Below are 23,571 nucleotides of genomic sequence, written 5' to 3'. Positions count from 1 at the left end.
AGCACGATGGAAAACCATGGTACTGGTTTTCGTTATATAAAAAAACAAAAAAGTTTCGAAAGAAGTCAAAAGGTATCTGCCGATTACAAAGTCAAAAGAAAAACATTTTATCTATTAAAACAGAGATGTATAAATAATAATCAGAGACAGATAGTAAATGTCGTTTTTTTACAAACAAATGCTGCTACTTATTCAATACGTGACTTAGTGTAATATTTTCCGTGTTTGTAAATATAAATATTTATGGAAATGAAGCTATAGATCTGTTAATTGCAGAACTTGCAGTATATTTTATCTTAGTGTAGTTATATTTTTTTACGTAGATCTTATACATATTTGTGATGCATTTAGAATTACCATTATTTCTTCTTTATTACTAGAAAAAATTAGAATTATTTTTATTCCCAAATCAACTGTATTTTGTCTTTGGCTATACGTTTTTCGAGAATGGTTCGTTTTTTGAAAATGGAAATGAATTTTAAAGCAGAAAATGCATTTAAATATCATACAAAGTAATTTCATATTTCCATTTAATCTCCTGTGGTTATAGTTTTATATTTTAAACACTACGCATATAGTTTTAATAAAAATTTTAAGTACTTATATAACAGTACTGGAGAATGTAAATAATAAATTATTGCTCGCTTCATTTTTTATATACGTTTTGAATCAATATAGTTAAAAATGTAATGCTTTTTGCTTTAGAAAAAATCCTTTCTACTAGACTTTTAAGCAATGTATTTATCATTTAAGCCCTTTAAATCACTTATATAAAGTTCCGTGCTTCCATGTCTTTTAACAGGCAAGCACCGGTGTCACCTAAGAAAACGAAAATCGTATTATAATACAGAGGTTTTTTTTTTTTTGCACTATGGTGCCTACTCCCTGATTTCTACTTTTGTTTGTCATAGTCCGCAGCTTTCGGTGGATGCGCTGGGCCCGTTTAATGGAATACTCGTTCGCGAACTGCTCCATATTAGCGATGAAGCAAAAATATCTAACCGAATTCGGAAATACAAAAGGCTCATTCTCCCCAAATTTAACAGCCGTCTATCCACCCACTCCGAAAAAAATAAGGACGTTGTCGGTAACATATTTCAATGTTATAGATTTTAGATAACATCTCACACACTTAAAAGTCTAGAGGAAAGAGAGAAAAAACAATAGTTTAAGCTGAATACTCTGAATTCAATACTGCCTGCCTCACCAAAGCTCGCTGTAACCGCTAAGAAAGCTCGCGGGCTCCATGGTATTTGTTGAAAACGGGTGGTTTGTATACCTAGTCAAATTAGCGATAGAATTGGCGATACGTTGCCAAATATTTTACAAACGCAATTCATATCCTGTAACATTACCTGATGATTTTCGGGGACGAATAAAAATGGTGAAGATTCAAAAAAAAAAATAATCTAAAAGAAAAAAACTCAGCAAGTAAAACTCTCGACGGAGAGAACAACCTAAGTGGCTACTTGACATTCAACTTGGACAACTTCAGCGACAGTCCACTTGACCTACTTTTTTCTAGAGTATTGAAATTTGAGACAGTCGTAATTACTTTCAGACTTCATCTTAGCAGTCTAAGGACGAACAACTTTAGATTGTTCAGGCTGGCATAGAATTAAGTGCTCGAAAAGGAACTTGAGATGATTTTATTCACAAAAAAAGAAAGTGTATTGCAGTGCCTCTAATTGTAATATCTATGGAAATGTGAAGGATGATCCATTGGTCAAGAAGGATTTAGGCATGAACATTGTTCTTTGAAGGGGATTCCTTACCCTTCTATAAACAAGATAATTTTAAAGCGTAAATTTGATTTCCGAAGCAAGTTGAAAAATTGATGATGTATGGCCTGGAAAGTAAGTCAGCATGCGGTACCAGGATATCGCAAACAACAATCGATTGCTACTTTTCACTGTAAAAAAAAAATGTGTAAGGTTGCCAGTGTTAAAGGGTGTAACGTTACACGAATTCTGAAGTGTGCAGTAACGCTGTTTTAAAAGACTCAAATTGTTGGAGGAGCCTTGATAGATAACAAAAATCGGTCTTTGTGGCCAAGCGATAAGACCTCTGTCTTTCCGACCTGTTTGGGAGATTCGTGTTGTGGGTTCGGACACCACTCAGGATATTTAATATATTTGTGCAATAAACATGTTTTGTTTGTATATTAAAGTAAATAAATACTTGGTGTATATTCTTCGTGAAAAAGCATGAACTTAATAAATAATCAGTAAACAAATAATTAAAAGCATGAGCTGCACAGAAGAGTTTCTATGATGTCCTTTTTTTAAATACTGTTACAAAGAATTTTCAAGTACTCTAACCTACTATTTTACTTTTGTCTTTTCAATTTAAAACGTACAGAAAGAAACTATTACTTGATCATTAAATATTTCTGTATAATTTAAACCGTAGAATAGTTAACTCAGATGAAAGTTTAGTTTTTGCTAATGTGTAACCTTTCACGCAATGTATCTGTAAGCATACAGAACATTCAGGTGTAACCCTACGTAACAATGAGTGAGACGTTATGCTATCATGGTGTAACAAGCGATATGTAACTTTACACCAGCTATATCATTTAAGTAACTCCAGAGCAGTGGAGGCAGCTAATATGTCACCGCTTTCATGGAGTTAGATGGCACACTTTTTTTTACACTGTTGGGACGGATACTTCGCACGACTACCATGCCAGTCACCTTTATAGATTTTTTTTTTTCTCATCTGTAAACATTGCGATGTGCTAACACAATTCTGTAATAAATGCTTACCACCTGAGAACTTCCTCCGCTGTTACTGTAAACATCTAACGGCAAATCTTGAAAGTCCTTTTAATACAGAGAAAAAGAAGTACAATCAAAATTCCGAACATCAAACTTCGAATGTACTTCCATAAAATCGTAATAAAGTCAGTCGAATGCCAAAGATTTCTTGACCGAGAGTCAGCTGTTGTTGTTGTCGTATGGCAAGTACAAAATGAAATGCAATAAAAAAAAAATCAAATTGAGCCGAAAGCTTCAAGAACGTCTTTTGTGACCTCTACGGACTTGTCTGTGTAGAGCGTTCTTTTTGTGCAGTTCAGGTCAGTTTTGAAGAGGACCGCTATGATGGTTGGACAATTGAAAATGTGTTCCGGGTCATCTTTTTGATTCTGGATCCATCAGGCATAATCTTCATGCCATTCGAATGCCCCGTCCTAAGTCTGGTGATCGTGGTAGTAATGTCTCTGTTATAGTTTAGTTCAGGTAAGGAGTCGGTGATTTTTTTTCAAATAGATACAAGTTAGTTTTTCCTTTCAGGTGATTGCTAACTTTCGTTGTATGGTGTATTTTCGAGAAGTTCTGTGCATTTTCTTTGTTAAATCACTATGTAATATTAGTTGCTTACAGAATACATAACTTACTGTAAATATTTTTTCCCCTTTGCGTTGAATAAACAGTGATAATCAATTTTTAACAAACTTTACTAAAAAATAGTAATTTAATATTGTAGCGTCATGTACTATGTTCATGACGCTACAATATATTTTACAACCTTTTATTTCATTAATTGGCATACTATTTTCCTTAAAGGTAACTTAACTTTCCTTAACTTTCTTGGTGTTTTTTGGACTTGATAACTGCCTATGGTTCCAGGTAGTTCAGATTTTTGACACTGTTTTTTAGAAAAAAACAGTTTCAAATATTCAAAACAAAAAATTTATGTATAGTTATTTATGATTCTGATAGAACTCACAAAGTAGAAATAAAATCCAAGCCAACTTCTTTAGTGCATAAATATATTGCAATACATTTGTTTGTGGGTGATCTTTGAACGCGCAATTACAACCGCAACACGTACAAATCGTAGTTTTTAAATATCGAAAAATGTTTTTAGAAAGTTGACATTTTAAATTATAATGCATAGTAATCCCATTAATTTTAATATATAAAAATCAAAAGTCAAAGTTTAAAATCCTGGGAAGAAAGGGCAAACGTATTCATAAAACTGTCACTCTCTCAACAATAAACATAACTCGAGTGCAGAATAACTATTCATCTATTTTCCTTTAATTCAGGTTTCAACAAAACGCACCGTCTTCAAAGACAAAGAGAAACCTTTCCAATACTACTCTAACTGAATTAAATCCTTTCCCTCCGAAATAAAATCTTACTAAACGTCAGGAAACACTTTTCAACACTTTTCTAAATCCAAACAATTCCAACTCTTGCTCTCTATTTAATCCTTTCAAGTGAGATTGAAATGATTTCCTTTTTAACTGCCTTTATTCCCTCAAGGTTTACGTTACGAGCCTAACAGATGAAATCCTTCTTTCAAGCTGTATTTGTAATAAAGGCAAAATGCTATTTTTGCTATTATCAGTCATGAAAATACTAACCCATAAGAATGATATAATATTAAAGAAACCTTATTTCAGCCATTAAATAAGGTTTCTTTAATGTTACATCATTTATGCCCTGCAATGTTAATTTTACCTTGCATTTCCTTTTTTTCAGTTATTTTTATAATAGATTAAATGATACATGACGAAACACATTGACCTTGCCGTTTCTTTGTTTTTCAAGTAAGATCATTTTGTAGTGCTTTGTTTGCGGTGCTTTTCGCAGAATATTTGAAGAGTATTTTCTCATTGTTTAGAAATTAAGTAATTCAGGAAGACCTTGTGCTGCAACATGCTTTAAAGTAGATTGCAAAATAACAAAGTTTGTCCTGCATTCAAAAAATACTGATACATGTTTCAAAACTAGAAAATCTGAAGGGAAAACTGTTGTTAGTTGAGCAAACTGTATTTTAAATGTAACGCAATAGAAGGAAGTCCTGCTAGATAGGAAATTAATATCAATTGTTTAAAAATAACATTTTTCACGAAATGAATTTATAACTGGTTCACAAAAAAATTGCAATAATCATACCGCGAGAAGTCAGTAGGACTTGTGCTGGTATTACTCAGTAAGTATTAACTTTTACTTTGTCTTCGATGTTTAAGAGGCAGTAGTTTTAACTGATTCCACGAACCTGTTCTCAAATTATTTTCTTAGAAAGGTGGCAGCTATTGTAATTTGCGTTACGCCAAAGTACAGGATAATCAAATATAACCTCTTCCCATACACAAAACCCTAGCATCATATTTAACATATATATATATATATATATATACAGAAACTCACCAAAAAAAAAACCTAGCGGCGAGATTCAAATCCTGGTGTGTTCATCGTTCAATGCTAAATAGTTCGCTGTAACATTCAGCCGCGACGCTGGTGAAACTGTTACTTACGCGATGTTATTATTTTGTTTCATTCGCATTTTAAAAAAGATTCTATTACGGTTGGTTGGTTATATTGAGTTTGATGGCGTAAAAGTCTTCGTAGGTTATGTCATGCAAAACGGTTGCATTCATGCAGTTGAGGGAGGGAAAAGGTACTAAAAGTGTTTTTGAGTAAAATACATAAAACTTAATTCTAAATTACATTGCTAAAATATATATAGCGAGTTTTTTTGGTTTTAAATTTTGAAACACTTATCGAAACAAACAGCAAAAAGATTAAATTAATTGAAAAATGACAAGAGGAGGAAAGCAAAACATAAAGAACGATACGAAAACTAAATTAATGACGTAAAGCCACTCTTCTGACGGAACGGGAACAATTAAGGATGGGGTGTGTCTCCTATACGATTCCTTCAAAGAGGCTGAAAGTGATTGAAGACTTTAAAACGAATATGATTAAAATTTAAGCAATCGGAGAGACTGCCATTGCATGTACTATTGCATAATGTGGAGCTAGTTCTCTATAATATATATATTTATGCTTGAATCTTGTGTGTCCTATGCTTTTCTAACTTCCTCCCTACTTGTGATTTTTGATGATTGGAAAAATTAAGTCAAGTGCTAGATAGAGTGCATTTTATTTTGCGTTCCTCCATTCCAGTTCCGCTGTGAATAGATACAGGCAACGAAATAAAAGAAATGCTTAGTTAGATCTCTACAAAACTTTGAATAAAGTGTAAATTTATGCTAAGCCGATGATGTTTTATAACTTAATAGTTCAATTTTTGTTGTAGGACACAGCTTACTTTTGAGATAAAACTTTTGCTATTTATCTCTGCATGCCTTTTTTTTTTATCATTTGCCATTGCAAAAATACAGTATTTCACTTATCTCGTCTAAGGATGACGGAAGAGTGCGGAACGGTGATTTTCACTGTAAAAAAAAATCGGGATTACTCCTATAATATTAGCGGCCACTACTGTTCTCAATACCTATCATGAACATTTATGATAATAAGCAGAAAATCTTTCTGCTAAAAGTCAGTCACGTTTCTTGTCACCTAGAATCTATCTGATGAATTCAAAACCTGCTAGAATGCTAGAAATAATCTGCCTCGTTGCGGAATATTCTAATAGAACTTTTTATGGGTGCATTTTGCGGGTAAATATATCGCTAAAGAGGTGCAGAAAAGTTCAGCAACAAAAAAGCATTTGTGACGTTCAAACTGAGTTGAACGTTTTCTATAAAATATCTCTTCTTTAGATTTATGGCTACTGAAAAATTTTTTAGATTTATGGCTACTGAACAAGCAGAGGACGCTAACAGGTGCAGATTCTTTTTTGAAGATTTAGAAGCTATACATTTTTACCCAAGCTCAACTCTAACCCAAGATTGAAGAAGTTACTTCGCGAAAACTGAAACTGAAAATAAAATAACAAAAACTGAGGAAGATCCCGTAAAACTAAGTTTTACTTCTGTAATAGTTAGAGTTTATTTAATTATGCAAACGGGTCCATGTCAATAATAATATAATTACTTTCGTAATTGATAAATGTAATAATTTTACGATAATTTCGTAATTAATAATCTAAATTGATAATTCAATTACGATTTCAAGTTTATGCAGGATTTTAAACTTTTGACTTAAATATTGTAATTTGAAACAAGAGCAGTTACTTAATCAAGTTCTTAAGAAAGGAAATAAACAGATTTTTCTTCTTATAAAGGAAAAGTATCATGCACTGTAGTGTTAAAAGCATATCGATACTCCGTTAGGACAATTCAAGGGAAAAAAAACCTTTCTCCTCTCTGTTCACATTAGTCTTCATAGTTTGTGTTAAGATCAAAGTTTTAAGTTTACTTCGTAGCCACAAAAATTTACTATACCGATACTGATTTAATTTGACACATTTAGTTCTCCTAGGTCTCACAAAATTCAGAATTCAGTTTTTTTTTTTTCATTTTAATAGCTCAACCATATTTAAGAAAACAGCAGTTTTATTTAACATAGTTAACCATAGATAGGAATTCTATTTTCGGCTTTTGCCAGTCATGCAAATTTCGATAAAACAAAAATTTGAACTTGATGATTATTTATTCTGCTGTAAGTGAAATTCTAAAGCTAAAATATGATGTAAAGTAATATTCCGAAGATTTATATCTGTTCAGATAGTTAAGGAATATTTTAACATCAAAAAAAAATAAATAAATAAATAAAAATCTTTGTGTGTGACCGTTTCTTTCATGCAAAATAATAATTAAAAAATATGAGCGGAAACAAGACAAATTTGAAAAAAAAAAAAAAACTACGTACGGTTACAATTATAGTACAGAAACTAGGTTATGTACAACAGTATTTTCATTTCGAGTAACCCTTCACAGGTAAAACATCTAACTATATCAGTTTATTTTTCTTCCTTTGAATCTTAACATTGTTTTTTCATTTGGACATGATTTAACTTGTACTAGTTGTAATTACAGGTACTTAATTGAACACTTTTTTAAAGTCTAATATTTGATAATATAAATTAAACATTTCCCCTCTTAATATTATATGCAAAGCAAATAAAATTTCGGAGCTAGGATTGATTCAAAGCAGGACAAGAAAATAATACATTTAATTAAAAAAAAACGAAATAGGAAAACAAGTTTTAAATTAAGCATCAATCATGTTTATAATTGCAATGCAAAACAGCACAAAATTTTGTTGAATGCTATTTGCTGAGTTTTAACAAACATTTCAAATTTTGCAATTGTGGCTGTTTTTCCCTCACCAACTATCATAAGAACAGCTGATTTTGTTAATTAAAAAAAGCCATTAAGACTTGCTTCAATACTTTAAAGTTAATTCTATCATATTTCATAAGGTGATGGTAAAACGACTTACATTTCAAGGGAACATTAATCCATATTGTACAATGTTTTTACTATTGTAGGTTATTTAAGACTGAACTATTACATAAAACACGTATCTATTCATTAACAGCAAATTTAGTATTTTATTGAAATTCAAAAAAGGCAATTATAAGTCATTCACTTATATTTTAGTATTTTTAAGGGAAATATATCTAAAAATTATTCCGGCGTAAAATTTTACTTTACAACCTTGACCTTTTTTAAAGGCTTTTACTGCCGTTTCCGAGTCTAGACTTCTATATAATAGAACAATTTAAGCGATAAATAGCGTTTCAACCGCACAACCGATATTTCAAAAGGCTAACACATTTTTAGGTATTCGTTACAAAGTTTAAAATATCTCACTGCAGAGGACTCAATGTATTTTGTACGTTTCGTTAAAGCACTTACTGAAATGTTATTTAATGTCTACCACATTTATTTGTAGCACAAGAAAAAAATCGTCAGCTGTTGATGAGCTCAATGTTTCTGCAAATGTAGTTTAAACGCATTTATTGACTTCCTCAAATCTATTGAGGAGCCCTAGAAGATGAATGATTAGTACATAACATTTAATTGAAATTTTAAAAAAAAAACCTTGTCTTAGTAATGTAGAACATTTATTTTATAGATATTAACTTATGTTTTGACTTTACAATTAATATTTACAATATTTTCATACACAGGAGAAGACTAAGTTTAATGAAAAGTTTCAAGTTGCTTAGATGTGCGATGAATGCTTTTTTTTTAATTTGAAATTAAAAGTTTGGTATTTTTTAGTTTTGCAATGTTCTGTAAATTATCGAAGATTGTTTCCTTTGCTGTCAGTAGGCATACCATTTCTAAAACTAAATTGTTTGTAAAATGGCGATTATTTAGTTAATTGTACCTAGTTTATAGAGTCTACAACAGTAGTTTTTCAAAAATCAATATTACAATTACATGCCCTAAACAGCAAACCAACCAGTTCATTTATGTTAAGTTGGTAGGTCTAACTATTTATTTTTGTGACATTTTATATTCACTAATTGATAATATCATCCACTTTAGGAGTTATTTCCTATTTACTAAAATTGAAGCTATACAGCTAATGATTATATATACCACAACTAACCAAATCTATTGCCATAAACGTCATGGGATTACCACAAAGAAAAAACAAACCACTCGTGAATTTTCTGATGAAAGAAATATTTTAGATGTTTTGTCATTTCAGGACTATAGCCTTAAAACGTTTTATTAGACGTTACTAAAATTATTTTGTTTTAAATTACAATTCGTCTTTGAAGTTAAAAAACTACGAAGTTGAGCATCGCTAGGTAAAAGTATAATCCGTTTCTTTCAACAAAAATAAAACACAGTTTTAAAAATCAGTTCTACGCTTCTAAATTGTTTTATCAAGAGTAACAGACACTGCCTCTGCTTGTTCCAGTCCAAGCCCTGACATAATGCTTACAAACACTTATTGAACGAACTATTGTTTTTCTTTGTCTTTTCAAAGACTTCTTTTTAAACTGCTTTCTTTGCCATAATACCTGCTGATTCTGCTTTTTATTTGCTCTCCAAAACAATGAAAAGTTATAGTAATTACAAAAGTTAATTTTGTTAACTAAGTTCACAAACTAATTTGAAGGCTGAACGTAAACACTCGTAAAAGTGTAATCGTTGAATACTTTGGAAACTTTACAAACAATACATGATTTCAATGTTTTCTTTGATTCAATTCACATATCAGTTTTAAAGAGTTTTAAAAAGATTTTTTTTTATTGCTCAGTATATATTTGCTCAAAATTGTTTTCAAAATCGAGCACAGTAACTTGAAATATTTAGAGAAGATTAGCAATAAATGTAAGCTATTCGCTCTCTATTAGAAGTACATTTATATTAAAACGAAAATAAAATGAAGTTTTGTTTATTTTTTTATTTTTTAATATGGATAATTAAGGGATAAATATGTTTTTAACTTCAGAACGTTTTACCACAAACAAGTGAAATAATGAAAACAATTAAAAATAAATTATAAAAAAAAATGGTTTTATTTATTTAAATCTAAACACTATTTCTATAAGATTAGTTCGCGTTAAAAGTTTAAAAACAAATAAGTAAATGATTTTTTGAATACAGCACGCAATAATGTCTGTTAATTTTAATATCATGTAACATTCGACTTCCGTATATCCAAGTAACAAATTGCCGGAAAAAAATCCGATGTGTAGAAACGTTCTTAGTTTATCATTAATTTCTTCTTAAATAGTAAAGCTAATGCTAGGTTTCGTGTATGAAACCCAATTTCGAATTTTTACGAGAATCAAAATAAATGAAAGTTACTAATTAAAAAATTTCATGAAACATTTACCGAGCACTGCGTATTTTCTAAACAGCTAACTGTTTTGCAGTTTCATGTTTTTGAGTGGAGGTTTTTTTTAAGTTTCAATACTTTCTGTACGACTTTCCGATTCATCATAATAGCAGACACTCTGCTTGCGAAAATACTATATTTACCAGAAATGAAATTTCTCGCCTTTTAAGCGATACGGGGTTTCAATTTTTTTAAAGTAATTTTCAATGAATTTCTTTGAATTTTGTAACATAGTTACATGATGCTAATACCAACTCAAATATGAAATTTAATTGAAATATTTAAAAATTTATTTTTTTTAAGTTTAAATTTTGATTTTATAATGCTTTTGTCATTTTACTCTTTGCGAATGAAATTTCATCAAAAACATAAATTACTAGCTTAGTATGATACGTAAAACAATCAAGAATAGAATGTTGGAATTACTTTTTCAAAATTTTGTGGTAAAAATAAATGGAAAAATTTTGCGGTAAAATATGTTCATACAGTCGAGTCCCGACTTACGCGAGGGATGCGTTCCAAGACACTTCGAGTAAGTCGGAATTTCGCGTTGTGGAACAAGGTATGTTTAGTAATTTTTTATAAGCATACCCAATTTTTTCAGACGTTTGTAAACACCCCTCATTTTGTTTCAAACCATTTATTAACTATAAATTGCAGTATCTTTTACAAAGAACGGAACACTCCTCTTTCTAGCCCCTTTAATCCACAATGCAAGAGCAGCTTCCATTTTCATGATGTTAGTATTTTGCTTCGACACTACTCTGCGAGCTTCAGTATTAAAACTTAATTTATAACTTTTACGGATTTCCTTTTCTTGACTTTTAATTATCCGAATTGAAGATTCACTCATATCTAATTTTCGCGCTACTTTTGATGCACTTTTTAAGTGTTCAAGCATGTCCAGAATTTTGACCTTTTCTTTATCGTCAAAAACTTTCTCATTCTCTTCCCATCTTTGGAAACTTTAGTTGAAAGAAAACGTTTGGGTGCGATTCAATTTTATAAACGTTCATATGCAGAATGAAAAAAAACTGAATGAAGAATACCGAGTAGATATTTGTATAATTGAAAGCAAAGCGATGTTTAGACTAGTACAGTGAGTGGTTTCAGTGATTCTAAAGGGATGAAAGTCCATTCACGAAACCAATATTTAGTGTCAATGAAGCCCATAAGTCATTCCGCGATTCTTTTCCAAAAACTTTCGCGCTGCAGTCATGGAATTTGCGTCAGCAAAAAAAAAAAAAAAAAAATCATTACTCAGGAAAAACTCGCGTTGTAGCCATTTCGCGTAAGTTGGATCGCGTTGAAGCGGGATCCGACTGTATTTTAATAAAATATAGCAAGTATACTCCACAAAACTGACCAAGCAGAAAAATTGTTGACAACAAAATGTTAACAAACCACTTAAATAAGTAACATAAAATTTTCAGAAAATTTTAATAATAATTCGTTTCCAAGAAACTGTGAATTTTTAATTAAGTCGAAAATTAGGTTTTGGGAAAATCAACATTTTCTGTTTTACTGTTGCAAATTTCGTTATTGAATAAACAATTTATTTTTAATACAAATTCAACACAAATAAGGTCCCTTGATTCATTCGAAATGGCATTAGTTTTAAAAATTAAAACATTATATGCATTTTTACTCATGCGTTTTATATGCATTTTTTATAAAAATTTTTATGTGCATTTTTTAGTAAAATAAAGAAGCGTGGCACTCACAAAAAGTGTCATAACTTCGCCAGTTTTCCACCAATTCAATTCTTTTTAAAACTGTTCTGCTAAAGGTCTAGTTTTTAGAAATATAATGAATGAAAAACCGATTGTTTGACCAATTTTTACTCATCCGAAAAAAAGGCCCCTTATCGCCTTAAATATCTTCATTCTTCGGCAATTCAACTTGATCTGCAACATCAGGAGGATTTTCATCTTGATAATGTAATTGAGAGTTTGACTCACCTTAGATTATACATAATCTTGAGTGGTTAAAGTGTCTTCATTTCATTATTCGGTTTAAGATGTTCCGTTCCTCATGACTGGAAAATAACAAATTTAGAACAGAGCAAATGAACTAAGTCTCTTTCTCACCCTCTCACGCACACACACTCTCTTTTTCTCTCTCGCACACACACACACACAAGTTTAAGCAGTTTATGTAAATTTTAATGGTATAATTTTGTAAAAGATTTTAACCTATAAGAACGATAAATGTTTGACCATGTTTTTTAATTTCTGCAAAACCAAATGTACTGAATTCCTAGACTTTGTTAGTCTCAGTCATGTTTTACCAATTCTTTGGGTTAAAGTTATTCCATACATTATTTTGCACTGTAAAAAATATGTTTCAATTGTGCAGTTACTTTTGCGATGTAATTAAAAAGAAAAATTCAACCTTTGCTCAAAACTAATTATTTTACCAGAATGGGGCAAAGAATTTCTTTGTTCGAGAGATTGCTTCGATTGAATGACATTGCTTGCTCTTTTTTTCCTTAAAAGTACAAATGTTCAAAAAGCCTGAGAAATGGTATTGGAAAAGATACAAGGAATTAAACGAGCTTTATCTGGGAAATAAATAACTCTTATTTTGCTTCTCCACGTTGTTTGATCTTGTAGCGAAGAAATCCGTTTTTCGTGACAGCAGTCTTTATCTTCTCTTCATTAACTTCCATTGAGACGCATAAAATCGCTCTTAACGACAGAGGCACACATCAATTTGTTCTTTGTAGTCGTGAAAGGTATAAGAAAAAAAATAACATTCTGAAAGACTCGTTGATTGTGTGACTAAACTACTAAAACACTTCAGCAGGATCGCAGTTTTGTGGAAGTAGTTTAAAAAAACAAAGCAAATTTTTAATGCAGAAGAAATTTCTAAAATCCTATACAATAGTGCCCTGTTTAATTATGATTTTGGTTAAAAACATACATTTGTGCTAATAAGTGTATGGATGAAGTATAAAGCCGATCATTATCATTTTATAAAAACAGGTAATTATTGGAATATAAACTGAAATAAAGACACTATATTATTCTAAACTTTCCACAAAGTATCATCATACATAAAAGTGATATTAATATTTTTAAATTAATGAAATAAAATGAAAAAAAAAACATTAAACTCGAGATTTTGACCAGGAAACCACACAAACAGTGTAATAATGAAAAAAAAATATAGGTAACAATTGAAAGAGATTATGAAGACTTTTTTTCTAACGCAAAAATTATTTGTTCTCTCCCCCCCCCCCCCCGGTATCCATTAATAAAGTCTTAAGTTCTGCCAAAATTTTAAGAAATGTGTCAAATTTAAGAAGATATGGCAATAAATTGAAGGCGCACATACAATTTGACAGTCTGCATGTGGCCTGCTCAGTGAAATAGGCCAAAAAAATAAAAAATAAAAAACCGAAACTCAGTACCTTGGTTTGGAATGCCAGCCAAAAGTTGCGTTTATTTAAGTAAATACAGATATGCAACATCATCAAGTTTGAACAACTCCTTGAGGTCTCTACTAAGAGTTGAGTTTCTGCAAAATTAGGATAAAATGGTCAATTTTCAAAATTTTTTATGAAAATTTAAAATGTAAAAAGTTTTTGTTCTAATACCGGTCAAATGCTTTTTTATCGCACTCTTTTGACGTATCTTTAAAATTATTATACTTTTTACAGTTTTAGTTTGCACATAACCAAAGTTTCGCGAAATTAACCAAAAATATAGCTTTTTTGCGCATTGCAATATTTCTTCTTTTACAGTTCAATATATTTTTTTGCAGTGAATGTGCACAGAGTCCAACTTTAATTGGAAATACAATTATACTGTATTACAGTAACAGACTAGAACGCACCACGAGGAGGTGGCTGCCTTATAATATAATCCATTCCGTCTAGCCCATCCACCCAACCACGTTATTTACATATTTACTGTAACTACATGTGCATCATTTTAATCAGGTTTCTACTTTTGAATCAAGATTTCAATTTGGACTTAGGACTTAATTTCAGCATTGATGATCTTGAGCATAAAAATTCATATCTTGCTTTTTCCTTAAATACAAATCTACCAACTAACTAACCTGTTTCATAACACGCTCAACAGTCGGACTGAAAAAGAGGAAACTTGAATGAGTTATTGGTAAAGATTAAAAAAAAAAAAAAAAAAAAAAACTTGCTATAATCTATATTATAGAAAGAAGTCGATCGAAAGATATCGAAGTTTTAAAAACTGCCTTAAAAGCGAGAAAAAATATTTGACGCATATTGTTAATGTGATACAAAAAGGAAAAGCTGATTCTAAACTTGTCGAAAATCTATGAATTTTCAAGTATTGGCTTTCTTTAACTTGAGCTAAGGGAGTAATAGAGCTGTATATTTTTCACGCTGACCTGTTACGAAAAGACTCAAAAGTTATATTTTACAATGTTACGCTTCAAAATTGCTTAAGCAATTACGTTAATTCGAGGAAAAAAAAAGAAACAGAAAAAAACTTTTTTGTAACGTAGACCTGCGGACACATTGAAAGTTGAAAAATCTACAATTATTTCGTCTATTAATCTCCTAAACCTCGTGAATCTGGTGATTTAAAGAAATGCCTACTTTGCCAATTTTGAGAACTTGTTATTGGCAATGGCTGTGGACGACATTCAAAATATAAAAAAGTTGAATAAAAAAGGGGCATACAAGGAGAAAGTTATCCAGCAATAATCATTTCTATAACTATTAGAGAATTCATTCTTCCAATATTAAGTTTGGAAGCCTTGAACTGTAAGAATGAAATGACTGGTCAACGTTTTCATTTTTATCCCTTTTAATGATGTAAAACAGGGGTCTCCAACCCTTTTCACTCGCGGGCCACTTCGTAAATTTGTTGAGACAAGGCGGGCCGGTCCAACAATATTTTAACCCAAATGGTCCATTTAGCGCTTGCTCCCTCCTCTACCCATACATCGGGAATATATATATATATATATACATTATTTTAATTAAACCCTCAGTGGTAGTTTTTGAAAATTTCTAAGCTTGCTTCTAAGTTGCTATATTTCCTTATACATATTTGCTGTTTGCTAAATGACATAATGACATTATATTTTAAGTATCCTTAAATTTCTAATAATAAAACGATAGAAAGTCTTGTAAAATTTAAAAATAGTACAGAAAACTGAAAGGAAAAGTATTCTTTGTCACAAAATGAAGTGAAGTTAAAAAAAAAGGCTAATGAGTGAGTGATACAAGACAAAATTATTGCAATGCACAACAAATTTATTTTATTGAGTTAATGATGATTAGAAACTTGGAAATAAATGAGAACATTACACGTGTAAAGCTTTTAAAATACTTAAAAGAGTTAAAATATTAATAAGAAGATCGTATTTGTGTACCGCTTAATAGTCTGATAAAGAAGATCTGTACTTAGATTTAATATACTTCAATTTCAAAACGTATGCTCTTGTTCACAACCACAATCACCAAGATGCAATCTCTCACCAATTGACTGTCCGTAAAAGGTTTATCAGCTTTACCCAGAATATGGCGCACTTTGAAATTGGTTTTTACAGGCTTCGAAAATTTTTATTTCTGAGTTGAAAGAAAATTTTTTAAAGAAACAATTTAATCCTCTCGTAGTATACCAGTTAGCAGTAAAATTGTAAAATTTGCTCTTGTGCTTTGTATCATAATGTCTACGGACATTAAATTATTTCAGAACAGCGACCGCTCTATGCATATAAGACACCTCTTTATTGTTGTTATCGATCATGAAATAATCGTGTGTCCACTGTTTATTAAAAGTACGGCACTCAAAATCAACTTTCCATTTTTTAAAAATAAGTCAGTGTAATGCTAAATAACACTATAAAAATAAACGATACTGTTCACGATCGCTGCGCACTTTGTGAGACGTGTAAAATTGCAATCTACATATCTACACCAGAGTTGGTATATAAAAATTTAGAAAAAAGTGGCAAACCGCTTCGTGATATTAGCAAAAAAAAAAAAAAAAAGCCAACTTGAGCGAAAATCGTCCTCTCTTTTAGACAGATTTTTTTAGGGGTTGGGAATCCACTTTCCCATATTTCTAAGCTATTCTAAGCTAAATAAAAAATCGCGCGTGCAGGAAGGAACAAAATTATGAAAATGAAAAACGAAGAGATGAATCTACAATGGTTGATGTTCTGCTTTAAAAAATATTTTTGTGAGAGCGGTTTCTGTTATCAAGTGTTTTCACAAAATTCAGAATCTAGCATTAGAGTTTGACAATGAACATTTAAGTGTCAGCCTAGCACAAGTTTTCCCTGGCGCCAGGAAATGCCCAATGCCAGGGGACTAACGGGAGAATGTAGCATGGAGAAAAGATATTTGTTCTAAGAAAGAGTAAAAAGAGAGATAGCGTTGCTGCTCTCGTAGTTAACGGTAAAAAAATGATTAATAAACGATTTAAAAGGATTTAAATAATTATTTGTAATTAAAACTAAAGTCTCAATTAAATTTCCAACGAGACTGTCTCTGTTCCGAAAAATAGAAAAAAGTTTGTAAGCTTCCCGCGGGCCGGACAAAAACTGTTCACGGGCCAGATCCGGCCCGCGGGCCGTAGGTTGGAGAGCCCTGATGTAAAAGAAAGGATAGCTTGTCATTTCTAGAAGGAATAAATCGTTCTAAAAATAACAAATAATCCTTATTTTCTATTTTCATTTCCTCGAACCATATCGAAGCATATTTTTTCATTGATAATACTTACGAGTATCTTCATTTCATTAGCAATGAAGCTTAAAGAATATACATCCCTATAACTTCCTTAGCACACGTTGACGAAGGCTAGTACCTGAAAGGCCTTGAATTTTTGACAGGCAGATCATGGTGACATGTCTTTTTCTGTATTATGTGTACAATATGTTTCTGCTTGAATGCTTTGGTTTAACTTTTAATGTCAATTAACGAATCCATGTTTATATTTAGTGATCGTTTTAACATTTTTCTTTTATAATTCATTTATTTTATTTAGTTAGAGGATTATTTGAATCGAACATCTCTCGTTATTTAATTGTTTATGTGTTATATAAGGCTCAGTTTGATTTTGATGGGCTTCTTTACTTATTTAGTGTTTTTTTTTTCAATTCTAATTTATTGTTCAGTTTTTTTTAATGTCTTGCTTTGTTTAAATTTATATTAAAGAGGTAGACTAACGTACGATATGGCAAAATACGTAGTTTCAGTTCCTACGCAAGTTCGAACAAACAAGATGGCAATGAACAAGTTGACAAACGATTGCGAAAATTTAAAATGAACCAAGTGACGTAACTATAACCGAATGTCAAAGTCAAACATACCCCTTTTATAAATATATAAAAATCTCCAAACAGCTACTCGATTAAAAAGGAACTATTCTAACGCTCGTACATATATACACGCACCCTTTCCTTTTGAATTATTAAAAAACATCAATTATTTGATAGAAGTAAAAAAAAATAGTTGCAGGGTCCAAATTCTATTTTTTTGTAAATGTACTGTTACTGATCTTACCTTGAAGACGTCACGAGAAAAACTCGTTGTAATTAACTCGGGGATCGTCAAAATGCATCTTTCGGGTGTCTGTACGTTCCTACGCACATATCCACGTGTGGTCGGGTTGAAAAAAAAAAACTCAACATTCATTTGGGGGTGAGCAAAACGGAAATTAAGGTCGATTTTTGGGTGAAAATTTTTTCGCGAATACAATACGCCCTCTTTTGTAAAAGGAAGTAAAAAAAAAAAAACAAAAACTTAAGAGTAAACAAACTTTTAGCTATGGTGAAAGTTTTATGAAATTCTGTGAAGACTCAATACTTTCTAATATTCGCTTTTGTTTTTTTTTCCTTAAGTAAACTTTCAATTCAACATGATAGTTATAGAAAAAAATTCCACTGACAAAAAATATAATGATATCAATACTTATATCCTACGCTAAAAACACGCACAAAAGGAACACATGCAAACATAAACAACTCAAGAACAATCGTTTCTCACATTAATACCTTTGAAATGAAGTAAAAAATATGCTTCTTTTCTTTATTGGCAAAACTGCTTCGTGATAAGACAAGAGTAATGTAGACGTTTTGGAGAATTTCCAATACATATTTCGAAGATAATAGAAGCACTTGGAGCTATTGAATAGGCAATAGAGTCGTAGAAGCTGCACTTGAGAACGTGGTTAATGTTCATGTCTTTAACAGACGCTTACAAATAGTCAGTCAGGAGTAGGTGTTTGATATCACGATAAACGTGATTATGGTTTACCCTTTCTGGGGAATTATGTTGTCTAGCATGTCAACTAGAAGTATTTATTGCATGGAATTTCGATTCTAGCTTAATATAATGCTTTATGAAGGTATATATATTCTTTTGTAATGTAACCAACACATCGCGTTTTTATGCAAAACAAAACACATTTTTATTTTCATTCTGAAATTTTAGCAGAGAAAAAGAATTTAAATAATATTTTCATCATTTTAAAAAATAACGAAGTGCGCTTACACGTGTTGTTTTATCGCAAAGAATCCCATTACCAATGTAAAAAGACGTGGCTTGTTAGAAATCAATCAAAAGAACCAAGTTTAACACCAACAATATTAACACTAGCAGTGGTCTTTGTATACCTAAAAATACGGCAGGGGTTATTTTTACCCTCGCATAAGAAACCGGTATAGATTCCTACATAATATCATACATTTTTAAAAATGATGTTGAAATAAACTACTTTGTAACAATTAGTCGTTATTTTAGATGATACAGATGTTTTTAATCTATACGATGAACTATTTATTTATTTATTTTTTAAATAACGAGGGTTATTTCGTTTTCACTAAGTTGTGATTCAGAAATCTACAAACAAATAAATTAATATTTTCTCAAAGGTTCTCAGAAAAAAAATTTACATAAATATTTAAATAGATTAGTATTTAATTTTTGCTTACTAAAACTGAAAATAAAAAATAAATGCACTTACAAGATAACTCGTCTATGCAGAAATTTTTACACAAGCTAATACGTCTAATTTTTTCTGAACGAAATTGACATATAGATGTTCTACAGTTGTCACAAACATTAAGTTTTTTTTTTACTCTTTTGTTTCTTTGTTTGTTCCTTTTTTAATGACTCCACTGAATCTTGCGTCTGCCTAATTCTACTTAAAGAAAGAACTAATTTGTTTTGTTCAGTTTAAGTCCTGCTAAACGTGAAAAAAAAAACATTCTGCAGATTTTTTTTTTTGTAACTTCCCTGACCAAAACTCAGGCATTTAGAAGTCTAAAATATTGCAGAAGATATGCACTGACCAAAAAAGGAGGAGTGGGGAATAAATGGGGAGCTTCCTTGAGCGTTCTTATCTCTACCTTTAATGCATACATTAAACCAGTTTTCGATTACGGTGCTGAACTCCTTATCACCGCTTCTGATAGTGCTCTAGATAAACTGGACGTTGCACAAAACAAAGCATTAAGACGCATTACTAGTGCAGCAAAATCAACCCCTATTGCTGTTATGGAATTGCAAACTGCGACTTATTGTTTGTCAGATAGACGAACCTACAGTGCTTTATCCCTAGGTGAGAGATTGCTCACCTAGCTCCCTTGCTCCACCTTGCCTCCCGATTCCTCTTCGAAACGCCAAGCGACATCTTGGGAGTAATATCAGGCCCAAAAGAAAAGAGGGTTTTTGGGGCAGCTACATTTCTCCTCAGATCAGACTCAAAACACAACATACTTTACATACTTTCTTATTTGAGTTTTACCGACTTGCTACAGACCTCGATGTCTTGAGCATCAGACAGCCCAGTTTTAGACCGTCTATTTTCCAGAGTACTTTAAATTACGCTACTGCTAATTTGGACTTGGTGCTGCCTCTTCGTAAACATTCTTCCTCACAGGCTGAGTGAAGGGCTTCTGCGCTGGCTTCTGTTCATGAAAGGTATCCATTCCAAGATTGGCTTCACATTTATACCAATGGATCTATTACAGCCTCCACAGGTAGGGCTGGTTTTTCCAAATTTTTCATCCTGAAGGAATCTCTTAGTGCCTGGTCAGCTATTTTTGACGGTGAAGTTTTTGCAATCAATCTATATGTCCGTTAGGGCAGTCACGAAGATCTCTCGCCAAAAAATTGTTATTTTTGTTGACTCCCAAGCTGCAATACAGTCAATCACAGACTATAACCTTTTCCCAACAGAGACTGAGTTTGAATGTAAACTCATTATTAGTTCACTTCTTGATACCGGTAAAGATGTTGTGCTCCAATGGATACCAAGTCACTGCGGCATCCATGTCAACGAACAAGCTGACTTGTTGGCTAAAGAGGCTTCAACATTAAATCCACCTTGCCTCCTGATCCCTCTTCGAAACGCCAAGCGACATCTTGGGAGCAATATCAGGCCCAAAAGAATTTCATCTCTCCATGGCATTTTTTCTCCATGGCATTTTCTCCATGACTATTTCCTTGCTATTTGGTGTAGAATGTCTGTTTATCAAATCAATTTTACAATTTAATTTTGAGTTAGCCTTCTTTTACTTGCCATTAAAAGGCTTATGGAGCAAATTCACGTAAATAAACTACTTTAGAAAAAAAATAGTGAATAAAAAAGAAAATCAGCTTGAAAAATCTACGATCTTTTAGATGTGCATAACATCTTTTCACTGTTCTCTTTCTTTTTAGAAAGTATGATACGAGTATTACAAATCACGTGACAGGCGGGTGTGATATTATGAACAAACACCCTTTTATTTATTTTTTCTTTGTTATTTGCTTAGTTGACACAAACAAATACAGTTTATATAACACATTATTATTGCAATCAAACGCATCAGCACTCATGTTTCCTCAAAGGGGTCAAAATGATACCTGCTATAATTCTAGGTATAAACACAAAATTTGGCATCAAAATTTTTTTTCTCTTCAAAACTGTATAATATCACACAGCACAATGATTTAGGTGTCATGAAAAGATATAAGATATTTGTGAAAATATAAAAGAGAGAAAATAAAAAATCGCTAGTTGTCATGAAATGACCCCTTCCGTAATTCTAATGTTAATAGCGAAAGCATTCTGTAACGAATGAGGTAGAGTAAAAATAACTCCAATTGGACGGAAAAGAAATTACACAAGTATTTAAATGAAGGAAAAATTAAAATCCATTAACTTATACACAGAAAGAGACGGTTTTAGTATTAAATATTATGATATTCTAGCAAAATAGCTCCTTTATTCTTTCAAAATGAGAAAGACGACAATTACACTTGCTTTTATAAACTCCGCAATAATTAGCTGATGAATAGAAAATAAGAGAACGAACGTCACTGGAAGGAGAAAATATCCTTTGGAAGTAAAATGTTTAAGAACTTTAGCAACCTAAGGACAAACAAAAGGAAAGAGTCGGGTGGCTGCTTCCAAGCTACTGAAGACTGGAATAGTGGGATCAGGTGTTGACTAATCGGAAATCACTCACATGTTTGATCATGATTGTTTCAACTTTTCAACTTGATTGGTTTGACCTTACACGTGGATTAGTAGTTAGAACATATGCTTTAAATATGAGATTCACAATATCTTTGATTTCAAAACTCTCCATGCGAGCAATGGAAGTTTTCAGAAAAATAGTTCCTAGGTACTATTTTGTGAACAATAGTTTAACTTACATATTTAGTCGCAATAAATTAACAATAGTACAAAATACTGCATCAAATATGTGCATATAAATCTCCGAAAATCAGGAACTACGTTTCAGTTACAATTACTGTCCACATAAAATCATATTCACTTATTCTAAGTGTTTGAACAACTGAAAAAGTTGAATTTTTCATAAAATCGAGATATAATATTTCTCGGAGAATGCCTGAAGTAGTAACGGAAATCAATTTACGGTTATAAAATTTTATGGTTAAAATAACAATATTTATGTCTTCTTAAAAACGTTTGGTCTCTCCCAACGTAGAACAAGGGTGAAAATGTTTCGACTCTGCACGTGAAGCATTCTTTTTGATAATGTTAAAACACATTACCGAGATTTCACACTTTTGAAGGAAAAGGGTGATTTAATTGCAGAAAGTTCTCATCGCTAAGGTTACAGAAGTCACGTATTTCCCAGTTATGACATTTGAAAAATGCAACGAGATTTATCCTCCCGCTTGAAAATTGCTAGAATAGCTTTACACATATAAACGTTTGTAGGATGGATTAATTCAAACCTCATAATAATACAAAAGCACTTTCTTTACTGAAATTTTAATTTGAAAAAAGGGAGATCTTAATTCCGATCTTTTTTTTAACATTCCTAAAAAAATATCTGTTTTTCATCATCACCCTTTTTTTTTTCGGTTTTATGTTCTTCGATCATTTAAGAAATATCTTGAATTTCATCGAGGGTGGAATGGTCTCGCTTTGCTTTGGCATTACAAGACCTCATCTAGCGTCGCTGAAAATTAAAACAATTGAAGACTATTTCAAATCTTTTGAAATCATTAGGATTTATAATGAACGTATATTATGAAATTTGAATTTCAGATGTTTAAAATTTGCATTAAAATATATTTTTCTAGCAGATACAAGTTTTTCAATCTTGCACTTTTAAATGTTTTAATAATTTAACTTTTAACGGGGAGAGAGGACAGGTCACACACCAAAAGAAAAAAAAAATCCAATTTATTTTTTGCAAACTACATTTGAAAAAAAAAAGGGAAAAAGCGCTACAGAACAACTTATTTTGAAATGGATAATTTATGAGAAGATCTAGTAAGTTGACGAATGCGACACAAAGTTTTACTAAAAACTAATTAATTCTTGTGAGCGTTAAATTCTGTAATACCCATTCAGAATACGGCATCATATAAAATTCTTACTCATTTGACAATTAGTGAAGATATGATAATAAGGCAAACATTCCAAAAGCATTAATTTAAGATAATGGCAGCTTCATTCGAAGAGCCTACTTTAGTAATCTTTAAAGGAGATTGGAAATAGAGTCTGATGAAATCTAAATTTCTTTAGCAATTAGCGATTGAGTAGAAATTGCACATATGCTTCCAGTATACGCTTGTTAACCT

Source organism: Uloborus diversus, chromosome 6 (assembly GCF_026930045.1).
Source record: "Uloborus diversus isolate 005 chromosome 6, Udiv.v.3.1, whole genome shotgun sequence".
In the NCBI taxonomy this organism is placed as follows: Eukaryota; Metazoa; Arthropoda; class Arachnida; order Araneae; family Uloboridae; genus Uloborus; species Uloborus diversus.
This window is presented reverse-complemented; position numbering follows the sequence as displayed.